Source organism: Pogona vitticeps, chromosome 1 (genome assembly GCF_051106095.1).
Source record: "Pogona vitticeps strain Pit_001003342236 chromosome 1, PviZW2.1, whole genome shotgun sequence".
Classification (NCBI taxonomy): Eukaryota; Metazoa; Chordata; class Lepidosauria; order Squamata; family Agamidae; genus Pogona; species Pogona vitticeps.
Window position 1 is genome coordinate 272146657 of NC_135783.1, and position 24276 is coordinate 272170932.

Genomic DNA, 24276 nt, shown 5'->3' on the forward strand with positions numbered 1-24276 from the left:
ACAACCTGGCTTTATTTAGAATGCTGTGTTTGTGAAATCATTGTGTTAAATAAATATCACTTGATAATAGTACAATGAATATGGAGGAGGGGGTTATTAAAAATGAAGGCCTGCTTAATTAATAAAACATGATTTGGCTGGTAGGCAACGCGATTGCCTCTTCTTGCCACACGAAATAATATGAATTGAGATCAGAGAATAAAGCCATCTAAAGTTTCCACTTACGGTTTCTGTGAGAATGCAGACTAGATTTTCTTGATCCCAAAGCACTGATGCTTTTTTCTGCAGTCACTTGCTTCTTCAGGAATAGGTCACATATTGTAAAAGTTACTTCTTTGGACTACAGTTCGTAGAATATGCTGCAACCATGATGACTTGGGTATTGTAGTTAAGCAAAACAACAGATGTTGTAGTCCAAAAAAGTAACTTTTACCATCTCTAGCTTAGTCAGTTGTGTGATTATCAAGTGTATGGCTTTTGTCTAATGCAAGTTGGCTTCTGGCATCCAACTGCAATTATCTGAAAAACTCTAGCACTGATCAAGTGCTACAGGGCAAACCCTAATTTGAGCTAAACATCTACAGATTAACAACCTGTAAAGTTAATGCAAGCTAGCCCAAAATTACAGTTGCCATGGATTCAAGGGTGCTGTGCGACTGGTCCTTTGCTACACCACTGGGTACACCTCTGGATATCTGTTGTTCACAGAGCATTAATAATACAGATTACAATTTTATGAATATTTATATCCTGTCCTGTATCATGAAATATCAGGGCAGTGTACAACAAATGCAACTGAAAAACAATTTAAAACTGTTTATAACCTATATAACAAGGTAAAGCATGCACAACAACTTAAACAATTTAAGTTAAAAACAAACAAACAAATAAATAAACAAACAAACCATTTATAGCCATTTAAACCTGTACACTTAGAAATGACTCTGCAGCCTACACAAGTCCAGGTCCTTAAATCTCAAGTGCACTGGTCAACTGTGGCATTCTAACTTGGTGTTGAAATGAAATCAATTGTGGAACACACTTTCCAAGAGGAGTGTGTTCCACAATTGGGGCACCACAACACAGAAGGCCCTCTTTCACATGCCCACATAATATACAGCACTTACGGGCAAATCTGGAGGAGGGCTCTCCACCAGTAAATCTAGGTGCTCAGGCAGCTATGTATAGGGAAGAATCTCCTCAAGGTATCAAGGCTGAATGTCACCATTGCCAACCTGAATTCAGACCAGAAATATATTGGAAGTTAGTGCAATCCTTTTGGAACTAGTGTCATATTATTCCTCTTCTTAATTAGACTCTGTGCTGCTCTTGGAAACAACCAGGAGGCTGCAGCTAGCACAACATGTAGGAAAACCTTAGTGTCTAAGTTGACTCATGTAGATAATATTGCAGTAGTCTAATTGGGAAATTTACCAGTGCGCCAGTTACTGTAGCAAGGTTATCTTTCTTCAGGAAAGGCTATAGCTGGCATACCAATCAGAACCAGTGCCAAGCACTCTGCAGCCTACAGTCCACCAGAGATGGACTCAACAGAGGTATCACAAAGTGAAAAGAGGTGGATCCTAAGATGCCTCCATGCTATGTACCTCATTCTCTGTGGGGGATTGCTTACTTAACTCCAGAACCTAAGAACCAGCAATCCACAGATGACTGTCTTGTCAGGATTCTACCTCAGCTTACTGGCCTCATCCAGTCCACTACAGTATATGGGCATACGTACGTCCAATGCTTGCACAGCCTTGACTGCCTTTGATGTCAAGGAGAAATAGAACCAAATGTAACCAGCATCCTCATGGCCCACAATCCCCAAACTCCTAAGGAATTCATCCAGCAGTTTCATACACTTACTAAGCAGCATGGATAGTAGAATGGTACCCTGGGTACCCCACAACTCAATAGGCACTGGAATCCCAATGTCACTGTTTGGAACCAGTTCCATGGGGAGAAGAACTATTGGAATAATATAGCATTTGTAATGTCAGAATATCATGAAGCTGACTATGAAAGAAAATGAGAACTAACCCCTATCCTTGACCGAACATGAACAACGTGACCCATCAGGGGTTTTAAACTCAATTTACCTGGGGGCCGCTGGAGGCAGAGTCTGGGTGAGGCTGGGCTGCATCAGATTTTCCGCCAAGCGGAGCAAGAGCCCGAGGAAGCCGCCCAGGAATTTCCTTAGCCGGCAAACAGGTGGGCTGGCTGGCAGGCTGCAGTTCTGGATGGAGGGTGCAAGAGGTGCTGTCTTGGAAGAGAGCCGGCGAGCGAGGCAAGGCTTTTTTTTTTACTCTTGACAGCAGAGGATGTGGGTGCGCAGGCAAGTCGAGGGCCACAAACTATCATCTGGGGGGCCGCAAATGTCCCCCGGGCTGCATGTTTGAGACCCCTGGTATAAATGCAGTTCCATGAGATGGGAAACTACTGAACTGAGTCTTCTTATGGGTTTTTATGGAGTTTGCAGATGGTGAGAATCTTCTTTCAGTTTACTTTTGATTATATATTTGAATAAAATTCAGATATAAGGAAAAATGGAACATATTGCCCATTCCTTGTGAGGCACAGAGTTCAGGCCACAGAGGAGGACAGGGCTGAGGTCAGCACCTGATATCCTTGGCATAGCTGGAAACTTAATTTTTACACTATAAAACCCATAGTCCCACAGCCAGCATAGCCCTTGGCTATATAGTCAGAAGGACTTTGAGATACATAATAATAATAATAATAATAATAATAATAATAATAATAATAATAATAATAATAATAATAATAATAATAATAATAATAATAATAATAATAATAATAATAATATGAGGTTCCTTGGGTAGCCACTGTCAGATCCCATTGTTTTTTTTACCTTATCTCTCTCTTTTTTTAAAAAAAAATATTAAATTTTATTTCAACTACAAACATATCTAAAATACAATACAGACACCCCAAATCCTCCCCCCCTTTGAGGACAGAGATTCAGACCTCATTATATTCCAACTTTCCCAAACTCCAGAGAGCAATGAAAGTGAAAAAAGAAGGAAAAAAACCAAAGCCCATCAATCATTTTGCCCTTTCTTCAGATCTGTTCCTGGGCCCAAGCATGTATTAAGTTCCAATTTTGTTTTTCATAGTCTCTTGGTTGATCTTGTAGCGCTTCTGATAATGTATCTAGTTCTATAATGTCCAACAGCTTCTTCAGGAGCTCCTCCGTTGTAGGTACATCTTCACTTTCCCATTTTTGGGCCCAGAGTAACCTAGCTGCTATCAATATATACATCAAACAATATTTGATTTTCTTATTAGTAATTTCTGGCATAATATTTAATAATGCTATTTCGGGTTTAAAGTTTAATTTCTTTTGAATAATTTCTTTTATATTTCCCACAACTGTAACCAATAAATCCTGGCTTTTTCACATGACCACCACATATGATAATACGTAAGTTCCTACTTTTTTTTTACTTTTCCAACAGATATTACTGCTACCTTCTGACATTTTTGCCAGTTTTATAGGAGTATAATGCCATCTATAAAACATTTTGAGGATATTTTCTCTTAGATTTACTGGCTTGATCATTTTATAACAGTCTTTCCACATCATCATCCAGTGATCAATGTCAATATTATAGCCGAAATCCCTTGCCCATTTTATCATTGTCTCCTTTACCCTCCCATCCTCCAATTCATATTCCAATAAGTATGTATACATTTTCTTTGTTATTTTCTCATTAGTATAGATCCAGAGTTTATTTACCTGTACTTCACCTTCAAAAAAGCCCAAATTTCTATCTTTTCTATATCTTGATTCTAATTTAGTCTGTTGCCACCCCTAATTCCTCTAATTCTTGCTTACTTTTTATATTTTGTTCTGTGTTAAGTAGTTCTTTGTAAGTTATCATCATCCCTTTCTGATTCAACACTTTCATCGTAAAGGCTTCTATGGGGGCTACCCATAATGGAGTTTTCTTATATGTTTGTGCTCAGAATTTATACCACACTAGACCCAATGCTTTCCTTACAATATGTTCCATAAAGAGTGATTGTTCCTTATATTTCCCATACCACACATATGCATGCCGACCCATGCTTAGATCATACCCTTCTAGTTTCAGTAATCTTTGGTTTACCAGGGTTATCCATTCTTTTATCCATGTCATTGCACATCAGATCCCATTGTTGAAGCATGTTCCGGATTACCCTTTCTCAATTATTTTGCTTCTGGTCAATGTCCCATTACCCAAACAAATGGTTTTAGCAAAAGTCTCAAATTACATACCACACCAGGTGCCAGGGCCAGAGCTGGGGGTCTCAGGGATCTCAAAATCATTTCCAAAGTTTGTTTGTCCTGGAAGATCTCTGAAATGGTATGAGATAGAAACATGAAAATACTGATGAGCTCCCAATGGAAATAAGTGGGTAGGCTATATTTCAAAATTATCTCTTTTGGAGCGCCAAGTTTTATTTGTATTCCCCAAGAGATCCCTGAAACAGCAAGAGTTATAAACATAATACTTTGCACAGACACTACTCATTTTCCAACTTAAATAAATGGATAGGCTATATCTCAAAATTGGTTCTAGCCAAACCTCTTTTGCTTGTCTGTTTACCTGTCCCAAAGGGTTTCTTGAAAGATTTCTGCAATGGCAAGAGCTAGAAACATGAATTTTAGCTACTGATTCCCCACCACCACCAAAATTATTTATTTAATTAATTTCTAAGCTACCTTTCTTCTAGAGAAGGGACCTGAGATGGGAAATAATACTAAAAACACAATAAATTAAAAACAAATAAACACACTATAATCGTTATAAAAACAACTAATTAATTATATTAAAAAGTATTTAGCAACCTTAGAAATACACCTGAACAAACAAAAACTCAGCATCCAGAAGGGATTCGATCTTAATTGTTAAATATTTGCCAGAAACGCAAATATTTCTTTAACTATCGGCAAAAGGATACAAGGGAGGGAAGCGACCTAGCCTCCCAAAGGAGAACATTCCACAACTTAGGAGCAGCCACAAAGAAGGACCTTTCCTGTGTTTGTTAGATGAGCCTGCAATAGCAATGGAACTAAGAGAAGGGTCTTTTCTGAAGATCAATCTTAAAAGGCCAGGAAGGCTGCCATAGGGAGATACATATGGTTCCATCTTAAAACTGGTTCCTTGAGTACCCCCCTTTTATTTGTGTGCTCCAAAGGTTCTTTAAAATGATAAAAGCATTAAACACAAGATTTTTCTATAGATATATCCAGAGCTCCTATGTTTGGTTATCCCCAAAGATTTCTGAAATTGTAACAACTAGACACAAAAGTTTGCGTGTGTGCTGCATATTTTCTAACTTAAATAACTGCATTGGCTGTATCTCAAAATCAGTTAATCACAATTCCAACTGAGCCCTCTATTTATTAGCCATTACTAGGCATCTCCTAGACCAGGGGTCTCAAACATGTGGCCCGGGTGGCATTTGTGGCCCGCCGGATGATAGTTTGCGGCCCCGGCCTGGTCTGCCCCCCTGTAGGGCACACGCGTCCTCTGCTGTCAAGAGTAAAAAAAAGCCTCGCCTCTCTTGCCGGCCCTCCCCCAAGACAGCGCCTCTTGCACCCCCCATCCGGAACTGCACCCTGCCAGCCAACCTGCCTGTCTGCCAGCTGGCAGGCTGCAGTTCCGGATGGAGGGTGCAAGAGGCGCTGTCTTGGGGCAGAGCTTGCGAGCGAGCCACACTGCGAGCCCTTTCCCCGAGTGCCTGAGCCGCTGCTGAGCAATGCCTGAGAGCGGAGCTTGCTCCCAGCCTGTCTTCAAAGAGCGCCTCCAACAGTGCCACCAATAGCTGCCGCCGCCTCTTCCAGAGAAGCGGCTCTCTGGCTCTCTTTCTCTCTCGGCACCCCCAGCACCAGCCCGGCCAGCAGCCGCCTCAGTACCCAGGAGTGCTTCCTCCTCTTCCTCCTTTTCATCCTGCTTCAGCCACCTTGGCTCTGGAGGATGCCTGGGCTCGCCTCGCAAAATTTGCTCCTCTGTCGTGGTGGTGAGGTAGCTGCTGTTGCTGAGTGTGCCTTTTTTTGAGGGGGGCCCTCAGAGGAAGGTTGCCAGACTTCTCTCTGTGTGTGTGTCTGTCTGTTTTTGTGCATGCATGCGCACCTGTGGGGCCCCCGCCCTGTTCTGTTTAATTTCGTGGGTACCAGTTGGGGCTTTTCTCCTTTGGTAAGGCAAATTCTGTGAGGGTTTTTAAAAATTTTATATCATGCCCTCCCCCCTGCTAAGTGGTCGCTGGCGCTCCCTCCCTTCTCCGCTTCTTCGTCCTGCTGCTGCTGCTGGTGGTGGTGGTAGTGAAGAAGGAGCCGGACGGGGTCGTGGCCGGCGATGAGGGCTCATGCGCACCACCTCCTCCGAGCCCCAGCCGGGCTAAGGAAACTCCTGGGTGGCTTCCTTGGGCTCTTGCTCCGCTTGGTGGAAAGTCTGATGCAGCCCAGCCTCACTCAGACTCTGCCTCCAGCGGCCCCCAGGTAAACTGAGTTTGAGACCCCTGTCCTAGACTCTTCTGTTAAGTACAGTACAAGCCATATGGACAGAAAAAGTAAGATTGTATTTACAAACATAGACTCCAGATTCATCCTCATGTAAGTACAAAGGAGTTCAGGACCTGTCTTCTAATTATGATATCTTAAAAAATTATCACATTTTCATTGAAATACAAAAAAACAAAAACCAATTACACTGATACCTGGAATGAAAATGAAGGCAATTGAAGATGAAGTAAACAAAGATGTTAGAAGTAGTGGCCTTGCATTTATTTATTCACTGTAATTCAGTCCTGCATCTCATACTAAAAAATTAGTCAAAACAAAGGCAGACAACAAGGATCAGAATCCTAATCATAACAAACTGTTTGTTCGTATGCTATACCATCAGTCTGCTCAATGTGTGCTGCAAAAATTCAGAACTGTGACCAATTTATCATTTATATTTATTGTAGTAAAATTTATTCCAATGGTAGTATTTATAGTATTCTTCTGAGCAGCAGAGACGAGATCACTTCCGCCCTGCCCCAGCATAATAGTATGCCCTTTCCAATGCAATCAGTGATATTCAAACTACAGCTGCAAAAAGGGAGGGGGGTGGAGAAAAAAAAGCTTTGTGTGTTTAGAAAATTCTCTGGTTGATATCTTCCCAGTCTTAATACAAAAGATCTAGCAAAGCAATCATTATGTCTTGTTTAAGTTTTAATGATGAAGGCACATCTGGGGTATATGAGCCTTCTCCTACCTTGCTTTAGCCTGCAGATAAAATGTTTTATTTCCAATATGTATTGAAATAAGCTATCCAAGGTTCTACATTGTGAGATTTTCTTAAGCAATAGATATAACTATGTACAAAACAAGTACAGCTTGTACTAGCAGATATCTCTTTCTATATATTTTCAAACTCTATGGTCCACACATGCTTTTTAACTCCAAACATTGTCGGCCTGTGCATACACATGGAATTTGGAAAAAGTGTCTTTGGCTAATGTATGTCTCTTTATACAGTACAGTGGTGCCCCGTATGATGATGATAATGCGTTCCGTTAAAATTGCTGTACAGTGAAATCGTCGCCACGCCATAGGGCGGCCATTTTGCAATCCCTGTCTTGCGGAAATAGGTCCGGAAAACAGCGGGGAGCCATTTTGCAAACTGCCGATAGCTGTTTTAAATCGTCGTCTTGCAAACAATCAGTTCGCGAAGCAGGGACCTAATCATTGTTAAACGAAAAAACCCATAGGAAACATCATTTTGCAATCGCTATAGTGATTGCAAAAAAGGCATCGTCAAGCAATTTCGTCGTTTAACGTGGTTAGCGGGGCGCCACTGTATATGGCTTTTATGTAGGCAGATGGATGGATGGGATGGGGTGGGGTGGGGTGGTCCATCACAAAATGTCTGGCTCATCTCTGCTTGTAGGGGTGTGTTCATACACTCATTTTCTCTTCATTGGAATTCTTTTTTTCATTCTGGAATTTCTTCTCTAACCACCACCCTGCCCTGGGAAGCTTTGAAAAGGTCAGCAAAAATAGAGAACAAGATAACTAGCCAGGGCAAATTTTGAGGGTGCCCAGTAGTTTGTAGAAGGCTGCAAGTTATCTGAAATGTGAAGTTCCTGCCTGAGGCTGTTGAATTTTGGGCACATCATGACAAGGCAAGAAAAACAACAATGCTAGGTAGAGATGAAGGGAGTTGGAAAAGAGGACCAAATATGAGATGGATTAACTCCATAAAGCAGTGGTCCCCAACCTTGGGCCTCCAGATGTTCTTGGACTACAACTCCCAGAAGCCTTCACTGCCACCTCTGCCAGCCAGGATTTCTGGGAGTTCAAGTCCAAGAACATCTGGAGGCCCAAGGTTGGGGACCACTGCCATAAAGGAAGAAAGAGCTTTAAGTTTACAATGGCTGAAGAAGGCTGTTAATGACAGAACATTTTGGAGGTCACTTGTTCATTCATAAGTTGGAGCCAACTTGGCTGCATGCAACAATAGCAACAGCCAACCTATTATGCTGTTGGAATTAGAATATGTTTCATTGTCTTCAGAACAGATGATCTGCATCTTATCAAGATGTTACCAATGTCTAAGCAAACATTTTTAGAAATGAAAGGGTATTGCCCTATATAATTTCTACACATGCACAGAAAATTTGTCCTATATCCAAGTAGTTCCATTTTTCCTGATTATTCTTTGTTCCTCCTACTTTGTGCCAAAGTCTATTAAGTGATTTCCAAATGGTTCAGGCAGAATCCTGTCCTGGTGGGAGACATTCTTCATTCAACCAATTGGCAAGGTGTGTTGTTTTTGCTCTTAAGATTGAACCTAGCCTCCTCTGGTTTAATATTTATAGCTTGAGATGTGTGAAGAAAACATTTCCTCAATTTTAACAGTCGCCTAGGGTGTGGATGTTGTTGAAATTCAACAAAGAATCTTCGGTTTTGAAGAGAACAGTGAACATTTCTGATAGCCCATGATCTTTAGTAAGGAGGTAGAACGTTTTGAGTGGCAATTATGGTGGACATATCATAAACGTCTGTAAGGTTGACAAATGGTGCTCCAGTTATTTTATTTATTTCAAAATCATTTTCTAAGTGTTGGGTTAGATTTAAGATTTGAGGCCTCTGGAATTAGAAGTTCAATTTTAGAGACTAGATGATTTAATATCATTCGTTCAGACACTTTATATAAGTGGCATAGTCGGGAGACTCGCCTGTAGCTTTTGGGATCTAATTGCTCTTTGACTGGCTTCAGTACAGTGGTTACTTTCATCTTTTGCCACCTTTTAAAGGATTTTTTTGCTTATCCAGTAGTTATTGAAGAGCTATTGCTCTGTGTTTGTACTCAAAGTGTTTAATTTGCTCAGTCTGGATATCAAGTACCATTCCTACATCTTCTGATGGCTTTCTTTAGTTCCACCAGTATGAAGGTAGTTCACTGGATTTGCTCTGAACGTCTCTTTGATGTTTTATGATGGGATCCATCTAATTTTAGTTTCCAGCAAATTTCTTAGGCCTTCTTAGTCCACACTAACCTATGTTCTATTTATTTCTGTGGATCTACTCAAGCTGCCCTAAAAACATAGAATTTTTTAAAAATCTGCTTTCATACTAAATGGTTTAAATTATTATGGGATATAAAATCATGGTTTTAAGAAAATAAAATTAAAAGCAAAAGTAGCACACTAGCATTTAAAAAGTCTGTATTATGATTTTTTTAAAAGGGAGCTAAAGATTGGTATTGCTCTGATGAGCTGCAAAGTGGGTTTGGGCTGTGCTTCTTGTGCGATAGGTTAGTGGGCATTCTTTTTTAAATGTTCTGTGGTCATGTTCAAAGGATATTATTATAACTTTAGATTGATCCTATGGTATTCTATGTGGTCAGCTGAGTCCAGATTCTTAATGGAAGCTTTTACATGTAACATGTGAATTATGAGAGATGTGAATAAATGATGTACTGTCTGCACTGTGCCATGTAACTTTCTAACGTTGGAGGCCTGCCAAATGAGATATTTGTGAAAAGATAATTGAGAGTCAGATCAGAAACTACCTGCAACAGGGAGCTATCAATCAATAGGCAATGTTACCACCAGAGAAACCTATTCTCTTAATGCACATCATCTTTGCTGGTGAGTATTCTTCTGAAGTGAGCAAAAAACTCTGCCTGTGATGTTATTTGCGATAATGCTTTAATGCAAGCAAGCATGAATAGCTACAAGTATAACCATGCCTTTGTGTAATTATAACTAGCTGTGCTCATGGCCCAGAAGACCAACCTCAAGTATCTCACATGCACATTTGTTGTTATGGCATCCCAAAGTGTTTTCAAGGTACATGAAATGTTTAAGGAGTGGCTTTGCTAGTGCCACCACCCAGTGAGCTTCCATGGCTGAGCAGGGATTTGAACCCAGGTTTCCTGATTCCAAATCCATCAAAATCCATCCATATAAGACAGGCTTTCGGTGCACATATTACCTAATAAAGTAGCTACAGGCAACTTCAGAGCATCTGGGGGTTTATTTATTTATTTATTTATTGGACTTATATACCGCCTCATAGCGCTACAAGCACTCTCCGGGGCGGTTTACAAATTTTTTTTAATTATACAGGCTACACATTGCCCCCCCCCCCCCAGCAAGCTGGGTACTCATTTTACCGACCTCGGAAGGATGGAAGGCTGAGACAACCTTGAGCCGGCTACCTGGGATTTGAACCCCAGGTCGTGAGCACAGTTTTAGCTGCAGTACAGTGTTTTAACCACTGCGCCACGAGGCCCCCCACGAGGCACTTGCCCCATTACCAGCTCACAGGATCCCTATTAGATCTGCCCCTTTTAAACAAAACCCAACTGACCTGACCTGAAAGCTTTTTTGCAGGGGAGAGAATACAATTTAATAGAAGAATCATGTTCCCAGAAGGCATCTGGACTTAGGTTTCCTTTGTTGGCCTAATGTTTTTCCAGCAATGTGGGAGAGGTACTCCAGGGGCTCAAGGAATACACCTAGGTAGGCCACAGGTGATCAGTGGGCTATACTGCTCCCATCTTTGTGATCGGCCTGGCTATATTTGCATGGGCCACATTTGATTTTAGTTACACAGCATACAGGAACAGCCTCATGCAAGTTGGGTAATGAGAGGTTTTGCATAAATATACGTTATGAAAAAGAGAATTGTGGCCTTGTGTCAGACACCGGAACAGTTAAGATGTTAACAAGGGGTTCAAGAAGACCCATGTTGTGTCAGACCCAAAGACCTATCTAGTCAAGCATGCTGTTCACACTGTTCATTCCATTACCAAAAAGCCCACAAACAAGTCATGAGTGTGGTAGCACTCCTCCAGCCACCTCCCCGGCTGTATTTTAGATAAAACCACGTTCCCTACATACAGTGATACTACAGGTTGCAATTAAGATTCCTCATTCTTCTTTAGACAAACAATTATTGTCCAAAGGAATGATATTTAAGTTACACATTTGCATTGACATTTTCTTAGGAACTAAATAGAACGGGGCATACATTTATAATGTTTTTATTCATATTAAGAATAGTCATGCAAAATGATAACCATCTGGACTTTGTTTTGAAAAGATAAAGTAGCAGCCATTTCACTTATACATAGTATATAAAAGTTGGTGGTAATTTAATTTTTCAGCCAGTACTCCCTCTGTTCATATTAAACAGTTGTTTTCGAAAGAGCTGATTTTTGACTGCAGAGCAAAATGGAGAACTTTGAAATAACATACAAGGCTCCCAATTTACCCTCTGCCTTTTCTTTGCATTAGGTGCAGCACCAACATAAAAAGCAGAGCGCAAATTCTTCCAGCTGTCTCTGTCTCTCTGTCTGAAACCTCCTGGTAGACATTTGCTGGCATGTCTTACATGCAGGCTCACAATCCTCTCTTGAGGCATGTTGCCAGATGATCACAAATAAAGCAGAACAAAATCATTGCCATTTTAATAAAAGAAATGATGTGGGTATTTGACTAAAATAATCAAACACTGGTCAGGATGGAGAGAGTGTCTTGATGCCTATATATTACTTCTGTGGATGGTTTTGTTTTGACTCTGCTTGAGGATAAAAACAAAGCAGCCTTTAGTCTGCTCACTGCAGTCTCCATATCAGTTTATAAAGTTGTCATTGCCCTTTCTCATAATTTGCTAATTCCTAGAAAGACGGTAGAATCCAACTGCTGAGGTTTCATCATTCTGTGCGATGCTTTTCTTATGCTGGAGTGCATGGCTCATTTTGGTTTCTTTCTTTTGCCCGAAGGGCTAGATGCACTGCCAGGATTTCAATGAGCCCCTGTGAAGTGTTCTCATTAGGCAAGTGGTTATGTGTTTTGTGTCTGATGCCAAGGCCAAATATGGAATTCCTTGTAAATAACTGGTGTTAAGCTTCAGGTCTGAAAAATTTACTCAACACATGATGTCACAGAAAAAGGGACTTTTCTGGCGTGCTTTCTGTGCAAAAGTGTGATTGGTATTTGTTTGTTGAAAAATTGTTTAAAAGCAGACATTATACATGCCCATAACATTCATATTTGCAATGTTATTTCACAGTTTTTGCCTGGTATTTTTCATATGTGCTGGTAGTATATCTGTTTCATTATTTTTCAAGTACTGTTTGATGACACTGATTTAGCAGTTTCTCACAGTTCACTGCTTCAGTTTTCATCAAATTATATTTCGAGTTACACTAGACACTTTCATCACCAATTTTCATATGCCTCAAAGACATAAAGCAGCCAGTGTGCCAAGTCTGGATTCAAAGGCTAGACAATAACTAGAGGAAGATGCTTTTCAAGCAGGATGGGGCTGTCTGAAACAACAAAATCTCACAATTGTTTTTAGCTGGGGCTTCCAAGGCACAAAACATTAATTCTGCTATCAAGTGAATGGAGAAAAGGGGATACCCTACAGAATATAAGTTCTATAAAGATAAGATTTCTCCACATTTTCCGTTGTTTGTCCATAAGATGTCTGGCAGACAGACACATCACCTCTCAGAACAGTGGTTCCTAGATGTTCTTGGACTACAGATCCCAGAAATCCTGACCTGCACAGCTAAGCAGTGAAGGCTTCTAGGAGTTTTAGTCCAAGAACATCCGGGGTTGAAAACCACTGACATTGAGGGTTCGTGAAGTGCAATTTTACATCTAGCTGATTAAAAATCCTCTTCTACAGGGCAATAATAAACTTGAAGGGTTATTCAATTTTTAAAAAATAATTAAATATATTTCTTCAGAGGCTTCACGCATTTTGTTTTGTGTATCCAGCCAAAGCTTGAGAAATTACTTTGAAAATTAACCAGGTATAGTTAATTAAAAATAATTAGTTACAGTTGCAAGCCAAAATGATTATGCCAAGGATATTGGAATGTGGGTACATAAACTGAAGACAAAATCCACTGGAAAAACTGAAGGCAGTAGGAAAGAAAAAGGAAAACCTAAGATGATATGAATTGACTCAAAGGAATCTATTACTTTTAAAGATTTGAGCAAGACTTAATGAAGGGACCTTATGGAGATAATTCACAGAGCTGTCATAAGTCAGAAGCAACTTGCAGACACATAAAAACAATCTCCCTAAAGTATTAGAACCGTTATAGTTATCAAGTTTTTAAAAAACTAACATCTTAGAAGAGTCTAAAATAGTAACTTTTAGTTTATTTAAAACATCTGAATGCAGCAGAATGTGGCATATCATCAGTCAGTGCGAGACATGTAATTTCTGTTTCTTTTGAACTGCAGCTCCTAACTTTCACCACAAATTTCCTCAGTGAGATTTCCTGGGAGACACAGCAACCCAAAAATAGTAGCTTAAAGAGGAGTTTTAAAATTGGGTTTAGCATGTTTGAAATCAATTTTAAAAATTCCAACCATGCAATGCACAGGAAACCACAGGTTATTTTGCTTTTTTGCCAAAAAGTTGGTATTTTGGTTGGAAAGTGAGATATTTTTCTCAGCTTCAAAAGTCATTTATTCTAAATCGCCTGTGAAATTGATTTATTTTGAATCATTTTGGCATATGCTAATGCCTCTGTCAGTGTAAATTGTGTCTGTGGGGTTTGTTCTGTAATGAATGACAGGATCACAGGTTTCAGAAAGAAAAGAAAGCCAGCAGAGAGAGAAAGGTTGGATGGGGGAAAGCACTCTCTTTGAAAACCCAGAAGCTGCCAATCTTGTCAATTTCTCTGGTCAGTTTCTCTTTGTCACTCACTGCTCGCTGGTGTGATTTCCCTTTGGCCAGTCCCAGCTGCCAGTTCCTTGCTCCAGCTCCCTCGCCTTCTCCCCCTACCCCATCACTCTCTCTCTCTCTCTCTCTCTCTCTCTCTCTCTGTGTGTGTGTGTGTGTGTGTGTGCACATATGCCCATCCTTGGCCATGTCACAAACTGCAGGGAAACCTTGCAGTCTGATCTGTTTTAATTTTTTTCTATCTGTCATACTGAAATAGTGCTATGACAGATTGCATAAAATGAAAAAATTAAAAAATATTAAAAATAACACCACAGCAGCAACAACTAATGGCTGTGAGAGGCAGCCAGCATGAGGGAGGATGAGCACAGGACAAAGCCTCAAATGCCTGTATTCTAAAATCCTGTATAGCTCCTTCCACTGATATATTACACAGTTTAATAACAAATTTAAACTTTTCCTAAGATGATGCACACTCTGATCCAGAAACCACATTACTAATGTGATTTTAAATTGACTTTAAAAACCCTGATCTATTTCCTGATTCATTTTCATAGTGTAGCTGTGTGCTGAGATTCAGTGATAAATGTATCTAAGCATTAAGGCACAATGCAAATTGGATCAAGTGAGAATGGGAAGGTAGGAAATCAGAATCAGTATGGAGAGGAATGTCACTCTTCCTCCTCAATGGTGTTGATGAGGAAAATACCTTTTCAGATATTTTGTAGGAATTTTTTGGTCAAGGTCAAGATTTCTCCATATTTCACTTAATTCATTTCCTTTTAGTTATTTAAATCTGATCCATGGCTTTCTCTATTTTTAGCCTGCCTTCTTTTTCCATTACTATGATTGTAGTTCAATATATGTCTCTGCCTAGAATCACGTCTCCCTTTGAATCTTCATGTAACATTAAAAAGATCTGATAAACTTGTGGTTGATTTTTATTTGGGCTATATTTCTTCTCTGTTCCTGTTCTACATTGAATATCATTGCCTTTTAAATCAATATTTCCTTACACTGAATGAAACAGTACTTATGGCAGTCTTATTTATTTACCGTATTTTTCCATGTATACATCCCCCCAATATATAAGATGACCCCCTAATTTTGACCCTTGCCGGAGGCGGAAGAGCAGTTAATGGGCAACTGTTCCTCTACCTCCATCTCCTGCTGCCTCTGCCGCCTGATCACCTCCTCCATTGCGACTGCTGGGGCTCACCTCCAGCTCATGCTGTTGTCGCCGCCTTGTTTCCTGCCCGAAGGGAGCGCTGGAGGAAGCAATGAGCGGCAGCAGCAAGAGGTGCCTGAGCCCGTGCGAGTGCTCCTTTGTCTCTGCCTTCTTCTGTGTAGAAAATGACCATCAAATATTCCCCTAATTATATTAGGGAAAAGTGTCCTTTTATACACGGAAAAATATGGTATATGTATCATACCTTTCTCCCATACAGATATGCAAGATGGTTTAAAGAATGGTTAAAAAAAACCCTGATACAGCTAAAAATGCAGGGACTGAAATCCCCTGGTGGAACTTGATCCATGTAAGGTTGATGACATCATCAGCCATAATGTTTTTCAAAAATTAGAAATCCCACCACTTTGGTAAAGGGCACAAGCAGAGGCACACAGTTTCAGGAGGATTAAGAGGCAGAACTGCAGCATCAGTGAACGACAGCCATATTTCTCTCTCTCTCTCTCTCTCTCTCTCTCTCTCTCAAGGAGTCTACACCAGCTACACATGTGCCACAGCTGGCATGCAGAGCCCTTTCTGGGGGCATGCGAGCCATAAGTCGCTGGATTGCTACCCCCGGCAGCCAAACATGAGGAGGCAGCTGCCATGCTAGTACCCCAGCAGGAGGTGGGCCAGGATCCCTGGTGGCGGCAGACCAGCTGAGCTATAGGCAGTGGCAAGATGGTTTAAAGATGTTTTAAACTAAGGATTGGGTACGACTGGAGGCGTATCCAGAGTGGATACTGCCATTTCCGCTGCTGCCACTTCTGCCTGCTAGGTATTTTTTTCTCTTCAGTTTGGGCATCTGGGCTCAAAAAGGTTCACCATCACTGGTCTACACCATTAACTTCTGTAATAGAGATAACATGGAAACCTCTTATCATCTGTAACCATGGGGTAACCAGAACAACCATATATTACTTGGTTCCCTCAAAAATTCCATCACATAGGAAAAGGATTTCTTTCCTTGCAGTGTTTTATCCTTAGAACATGAAAGAATACAATTCTTTCCTTTTAGTAGCTTCTATTTTGCTTTTAAGCTGTTACTAAACGTAAGAAATATTCTCTCTCCCCCCCCCACTTTTTGGAGCTTTTAGTGAAACAGATAATGTCCCAAAGTTTATTTCCATTTTGTATTCTTGAAATTGTTACCTAGTATGTGCAGTCATTGTCATTCACAGCTTCCAAGCTGTTCCTGAGTTGTTGTATGATTGTCTCCGTAAGCACCACCCTGCTGCTGCTCAGTTATGGATAGTGTCTACCAGTCACTAAGTTCATGCATCTTCAAAGTGAGAACAATATCAAATCTTAATTTTCCATTTATTCCACCTTTAGCCTTTGCAATTTGTCCCTGTCCATTTATAAAAGGAAGTTCATGTCTGATTTTTTTTTAAGCTTGGAAAACATTGCATGACAGCTGATTCACCAGTGATTTTTGTGGTATTTGTAATTTTCTTGGCTATTTCTGAAATTGTGGTTTCTAGCAATTTAGTTAAGTTCTACAGGTTTTCAGAAATAAAAAGCATTGAGGGAAGACAGGGATACATTGTTCAGCTGCATGTCATCCATTTTATTGACTTCATGTTAATGACAACGTTCTAGGGAAGTTTATACGCACGTTCAAATGACTGTGCCCACACTGCTCTGCAGTGACTAGGAACTCTTACTGCACGGATGTCCTGACTACCTGAAAGACTGTAACTGTAATACAGATATATACTGTATATAGACTGTAACTGTAATACAGCAGTCACAGCCTGTGCACAGTTTCATATCAATAGAGAGAGGCTGGACTAAAGGATATAAGGACAGAACATGCATCAATGACTCCCCTTCCCCCTACCCTATGCTTTGTATTTCCAAATGCCTGTAGTGTTATCCTATGCTATTGCCAGGTGATATTTTTACTTCTTTTTATTGACCAATTATGCCTGCCAATTCCATCCATGTCCTACTTCATTTGGAGTTCTTGAGAATCATCTTGGAATTTTCTTCTCCGAGCAGAGTTGCACTTTGAAATGTCATTTTGTCAAAATAAGATTTTACATTTCATTCCTGGGACAAACATTACTAAGCCATGTTAAATGATTTTCTGTAGTTTGCTTGAAAGAACTGCTTTTTAGGATGCTTCTTGCATGACTGCATGATTCTAGTAAAAATGAAGGGACTTGGCCATTATGTTAATGTTGTGTTAATTTCAGTGCAACTTACTTCCATCCAGTGTGCCAGGCTTCTGATGTTACTTGCTTTGCAATCAAAGAGACCCATGTTTGATTCTTATGTTTATTTTTTTAAGATGTTAACATGCCATTTTCTGTTACCACTGGGTCCTACAGAACAAGAGGAATTTCTTTTGTTTTTCAAGGCATGACAAACATCGGGCCTTACTATGTAAGGGTGCATTCAAAAGCAACATGCCTTGCCCCAAAGTGTAACAGAAAAGTCACCTCTTTATAACCTCAGCCTATTCAAAATTAATATCAGAATTCAACCTCATTTCCATGTAATTGTGTTTCGGTCATCAGCCTCAGGCTGACATTTTCAGTTAAGATCGTTGAGAGCCGGACTGTGATCTATCTGCCTTTTGAAAACCCCAGTCACATCAGTTTCCAAATCCAGTCCAGAGGGACTGATTAGGTTGACAATTGTTGACCGCAAGGGTAAATTTTATTCCTATCGCCATGAAAATGTGCCTTAAAATAATCTTCTGGACTACTATGGCACTACTTATTTGTCACATGGAACTTGAGTATAATTCACATGTGAAAGCTGCTCTGACAAGGCCGAGAACTCCACACATGGGAAGAAGTACAGTACGGAGGTCTAGGTATAGAGATTCTCCTGAAATGCATATGGACTCGGTGAACAATTCTTTGTACTTTGCACGTAGCAGGAAATATAATACCTGCATGTTTTGTTCATTGCTAAGCAAATGAGGTGTAACATAGGAGACCTTGAAAAATACCTTCATGCTGCTGAGCTGAATATTGAGAAGGGAAATACGGTGAAGTATTTATGTCTGAATTTTCTCTGTCCAGCAGATGCCTACATTCTTGTTGTATTATGTTGAATAATACAAGGCAATATATTTGTTTATTTTACATTTCCCTATAAAGGGCACCGTAACGAATAAATAGCATTTCTATGGATCAGGACTATGTAGTCTGTAATCTGATAACATAAATGTATGTTGTCTATTTAACATGTTTTGTTTCTTGTTTTAGAACAGAATGGTACTTACATCCTAACTGACTGGCAGTTTTTCATGTTAACGTCAATAAAATTATCTCAAAGTCCTTAGAGCCAGTGCCTTCTTCATTAAATGGTTTAGGAGTACTGTAGATTGTTGTTATGCGCAGTCAATTACACTTATGTGAAAAAGAAAGTACACCCTCTATGAATTCTATGGTTTTACATATCAGGACATAATAAAAATAATCTGGTCTTTCGTGGGTCTGAAAATTAGGTAAATACAACCTCAGATGAACAAGAACACATGACATATTACACTGTGTCATGATTTATTTTACAAAAATAAAGCCACAATGGAGAAGCCATGTGTGAAAAACTGAATACACCTTATGATTCAATAGCTTGTAGAATCACCTTTAGCAGGAATAACCTGAAGTAATCATTTTCTGTGTGACTTTATCAGTCTCTCTCATTGTTGTGGAGAAATTCTGGCCTGCTCTTCTTTGTAACATTGCTTCAATTTATTGGCGTTTGTGGGCATTTGTTTATGCACAGCTCTCTTAAGGTCTTGCCACAACATTTCAATCGAGTTGAGGTCTGGACTATGACTGCGATACTGCAACACTTTGATTCTTGTCTTTTTCAGCCATTTTGTTGTAGATTTGCTGGTGTGCTTGGGATAACTGTCTTGTTGCATGACCCAAATTCAGCTAAGTTTTAACTGTCGGACAGATAGCCTCACATTTGACTCTAGAATATTTTGGTATACAAAAGCATTTATGATCAATTTAATGACTGCAAGGTGCCCAGGTCCTGTGGCTGCAAAACAAGCCCATATCATCAATGCTCCACCACTGTGCTTGACAGTTGGTATGAGGTGTTTTTGCTGGTGTGCTGTGTTTGATTTTTGCCAAACGTGGCACTGTGCATTCTGGCGAAACATCTCCACTTTGGTCTCGTCTGCCCAAAGGACATTGTTCCAGAAGTCTTGTGGTTTGTCCAGGTGCAACTTTGCAAATTGAAGCCGTGCTGCCACATGCTTTTTCGAGAGAAGAGGCTTTCTCCTGGCATCCTTCCAAACCATACTTGTTCAGTTTTTTTTCTAATTGTACTGTCATGAACTTTAAGATTTCACATGCTAACTGAGGCCTGTAGAGTCCGAGATGTAACTCATGTTTTTTATTTTTTGCAATTACTCTGAGCATGGTCTGACTTTGGGGTGAATTTGCTTGGACCTCCACTCCTGGGAAGATTGACAACTGTCTTGAATGTTTTCCACTTGTGAATAATCTTCCTCACTGTAGAAGGATGGCTTTTTAATTGTTTGGAAATAGGGTTCTCCATTTCGGCTTTAGTTTTGAGAAATAAATCATGACATGGTGTAATATGTCATGTGTTCACCTGAGGTTCTGTTTACCTAATTTTCAGACCTGCTAAGGACCAGATGATTTTTATTATGTCCTGATGTGTAAAAACATAGAATTCATACAAGAGTGTACTTTGTTTTTCACCTTACTGTAGCTTCCGATTTATTGAAACCTATGAATTACTGACTTCTAAAAGCCCTATCTTTAACAGCTCTTCTCAAAATAAAAGCAGTGGCTGATTTTATTGAGTCAATCTATCTCATGTTCAGTCTTTTTTCCTGCTGCCTCCTACTTTTCCCAGTGGAAAAGTGAATTTTGTCTTTTCATGATGTGCCCAAGTATGATAATCTCAGTTTAATCATTTCCACTTTTACAAAGAATTCAAGCTTGATTTGAGCTAGCATCCAGTTATTTGTCTTTCTCACCATGAATGATAACTATAAAGCTCTACTCCAAGAACATATTTTGAATGAATTGATCGTTTTCCTGTTAGTTATTTTCACTTTCCAGTGTTTACATTGCTACACAGTAGTCAGGATTAATATAAATATATATGATCTTGGTATCCTCTGACACATCCTAACTTTTAAAGATCCTTTCTAGATCTTTCATACTTCCCCTTCAAATCTGTTTTCTTCTGCTCTCTTGGATGCAGTTTACATGTGGAGTCACGACTGAACCAAGAAATAGAAAATCTTTAGCAACTTTTATTTCTTAATTGTTATTAAATATACATAATTCTTCTGTAGTTGTGATTTTCTTCTTCTTAATGTTCAACTGCAGCTCTGCTTTTGCACTTTCTTCTTCCATCAGTAATCAGTGCAAACCATTGCTGCTGTCTGCCAGTAAGAACTATGTTAAATGTTGAAAATACTAAATTTTACCTCTTTGTTGGCTCCGTTTGGAACTTTTTTCTTTCTCCAGAGGCCAAATGGGACTGTCACATATCAGCTACATTATCTAATCTAATTTAAAAAGAACAAAGCACCAGATGTCCAATATCAGAAAGTTTCTGATGCTGCAAACAGAAAAAACTCAGATGACATCAGGTGAAGCCTCTGTCTCACTGTTGTTTGCTGTTCCCTTCTTACTACTGTACTCTAACAGCACTGGGGACAATTACAGTACTACTGCTCATTCCTTGTCTCTGGATAAAAAGGACTAGAGTGATGAAAAAGTCACATTCTCATTAGAATTTCAAATTCACTTGGAAATCAGATGGATTAATGGGTTTAGGATTCTGTCATGTCTTGAATTCTCCTATGATATGGAACAATTGCAGGATGGTAGGGATGTACATGTCAAACCTCCCCCCTCCCCATGTTCCTTGAAAACAAAGAGGCTTGTAGCACCTTAAAAGCCAACAGATTTATTGAGGCATAAGCTTTCATGGACTAAAGCAGACTTTGTGAGATGCATCAGATGAAGCAGTTGATATTTCAGAATAAGACATAGAGGGTAATATTTTAAAATGTGAAATTGCAGTAAATACTGAAATTCTGTTTCATTTTCTTCAGTGGTTCTAATTGCTACAATTTCTGTCCTTGATTATGTTCTTAACTGAAAGCATTTCCAAAAGCACTAATAAAATAAATAAATAAATAAAAATGTGCTAATTAGCGCTCAAGAATATTTTCTGAATCCGTTTCCTTCTTGACCTTAGCTTCTGTATGCCTGGTTCATTTACACCGTTGACCAAATCTCTTGCTCTGATAGAGTTTATTTGGGGAAAAGTACAAAATAAGAGCAAACACCTCTCTTGCTGGAGATATCTGATATTTATGGGGTGGCTACTGTATTAAGACAAGTATGTGTGTACTGAAACAGCCTAGTGTATGTACTTAAATTGAAAACAGGTATTTACTCTCAAATGACGGTGGAGGAGGAGAATCACTGTGGCAGAATTGAATAGATACTATTAGAATTACTGTTTCCTTTAATCAAAAACGTTTATATTTTCTTGGTTCTACAACAGAATTACTATTATGATGATCTGCAAGAAATCAAAGCTGTAATTGTACAGCTATCTAAGAATAGCCCCAAAGGACTCAGCACGACTGATATCTTAGTAAAATACACAAAACTGCACTACATGTGCTATTTTAAATGTTACTGTTCATTATGTTCAACCTTTAAAATAGTATTTACACCAATTTCATATTATGAGCTGTTTGTAAAGGCTTTTTGATTTGAAATGTGTGCTATAAATAAGCAAATATACTTTAAAGAAAAACACTGAAATATGTAACCAGTACAACATGAAAGAAATTTCTACATTTATTTTTATCATAGTGATAAAGTAATACTATATAACGCAACTACAACAGAACCAATTGTTTTTTCGCTGTCTTGTGCTTCTTCTTGGGAGGAAAGTGGGTGGTGGTGGTAAATAATCTTAGTCTTAGAACTGCAGAACTGGAAGGGACCTCTCCAGGTCATTGAGCCGGCCCCTATCAAGGAACACGCATTTCTTTTTCATCTCAAAAATCTTGTGAAAAGCTTCCAGTATTCTTTACTATCCTGAGCCCCAGAAAGACCAGAATTATGGCTCAAGTCACAGTATTTACAGCAACATAATTAAAAAGCAGTGAAAATCATGCAATGAAGAGATTTCTTAGTATTGATCTTAACTTTTCTTCACTAATCTTCTGATAATTATTTAACAATACTGTAGTTTTAATTTGAATTGTACTTATGGTCAAGGCTATTCACAAACCTTAAAGCTTTGGCCCTTCCACTATGAATTGCAATCTTACCAATTTAGTCTGATATGGGTGATTATGTAGTAGCAATCATACCTATATTGTGGTTAAAACCCTCTACCAGTCTCACTTTACCTGCCATCACTAATGCACAAGGTTCCTAGCAGAGATAAAATGTATTCCATTTTAAAGTACTGTGTTTTGTTTTTTACTGTATTCACTGTGCAAGGGGGGGGAAAGCTGGTTTGGTTCAATGCTAAAATGTTACATAAGCCTTGGACTCTTAAGATGTATTTCCATTTCCTGTCCTGAGAGTTTGTCCATTTTGTCTACATAAGGAAACATAAAATACTGTATCTCACTGATTTTTAAGTCTGAGTAAGGTGCACATTTTTATTGGCATCATTATTAGTTAGGGTACCCAATCTTACTAGTAACAACAACAAGAAATCTGCATATTCTTTCCTTCTTACTACTCTCAAACATTTCTGCATTTGATTTTTTCCCCTAGACATCATTCTCATTGTTCCTAACTTTGGTTGATTCTGTTTTTAAGAGTCTACCTGCAGTCCATTACACACTTAGTTCAGAGTAAGCCCCAAATTAAGGAGAACACAGGAGAACTTACTTTAGAGTAGGCCTGTTTGGTTGAATTGTAGTGAACACTACAGTATTGAAAAAAACATTCGTAGTGTTGTCCTGCTTCATCTGCGAGGCAGTAAAAAAGAAAAGTGCAGGTCATCCGTATTACAGGTGGGTGGTAGTTCACCACCTCAAATTGTTGCTTCCTTCCTATGCAGTGATAGCTTTTTTTTTCATTCCAGGTCATTTTATTTCAGAGTCTGGACTTTGTAGAAATGCTATGCCTGCCATTTGTTTTGTTTTCTCCTCCCAAAACACTTTGAAATCCTCCTTAATTTGGGGAAATGCACACCTCATAACGGCCATGGACATACCAATGCAAGAGATTACATCCCTCTATAGAAATGCGTTCACGAATGGGGCGTTATTTCCATTGTTCCTTACCTAAATTTATTTAGGCTCAGCATGTGTTCGCACTAATTTCAATTTATTAAGCCTCCATATAGTCCTCATATTAATTCCCGCCGCGCACAAAACATCTGGGGGGAAAATAGTTTTTCTTCCACACACAAAAAATGAGGGAAAAAATAGGCCACCCTCTCGGTCCCCACAAAACACTCCCGTTAATTAACCTTATGACAAAGCCATGGCGAGGGAGCCATCGAGGGGTTCTTACGCTCTCCCGGGCACCTTCCACCCTGTGCCTTTGGGGGTCTTCCATGACCTAACAGTCCTCTTGCTCGCCTTTAAAGCTTTCCGGAAAAAGGGCCAAAAGGTTTTTGTCGTACGGTACTGTATTTTGGCAGGAGATGTGTTCCTTCCTTGCTTTGCTTTTTTTCTTCTTTTGGCCGGGAAGAGGGAGGCGAAGTAAGAAGGAGCAGTAAGAGCAAGGAGGAGCTGGCAAGGCGTGCGTGTGTGTGTGTGTGTGTGTGTGTGCTTGTGTGCGCGCGCGCATATGTGTGAGGGGGGGGGAGCGCCTTGGCCGCC

General features: G+C 39.6%; 1 long non-coding RNA gene across 1 annotated transcript; it reads right to left on the reverse strand.

Moving 5' to 3' along the window:
- Positions 1 to 3375: 3375 nt before the first annotated feature.
- On the reverse strand, positions 3376 to 24198 carry LOC144586152 (uncharacterized). The gene is made up of 2 exons (XR_013540912.1): positions 23336 to 24198; positions 3376 to 4365 (listed from the first exon to the last, which is right to left on the reverse strand). It is a non-coding gene; the product is annotated as an uncharacterized LOC144586152 (long non-coding RNA).
- Positions 24199 to 24276: the final 78 nt, after the last annotated feature.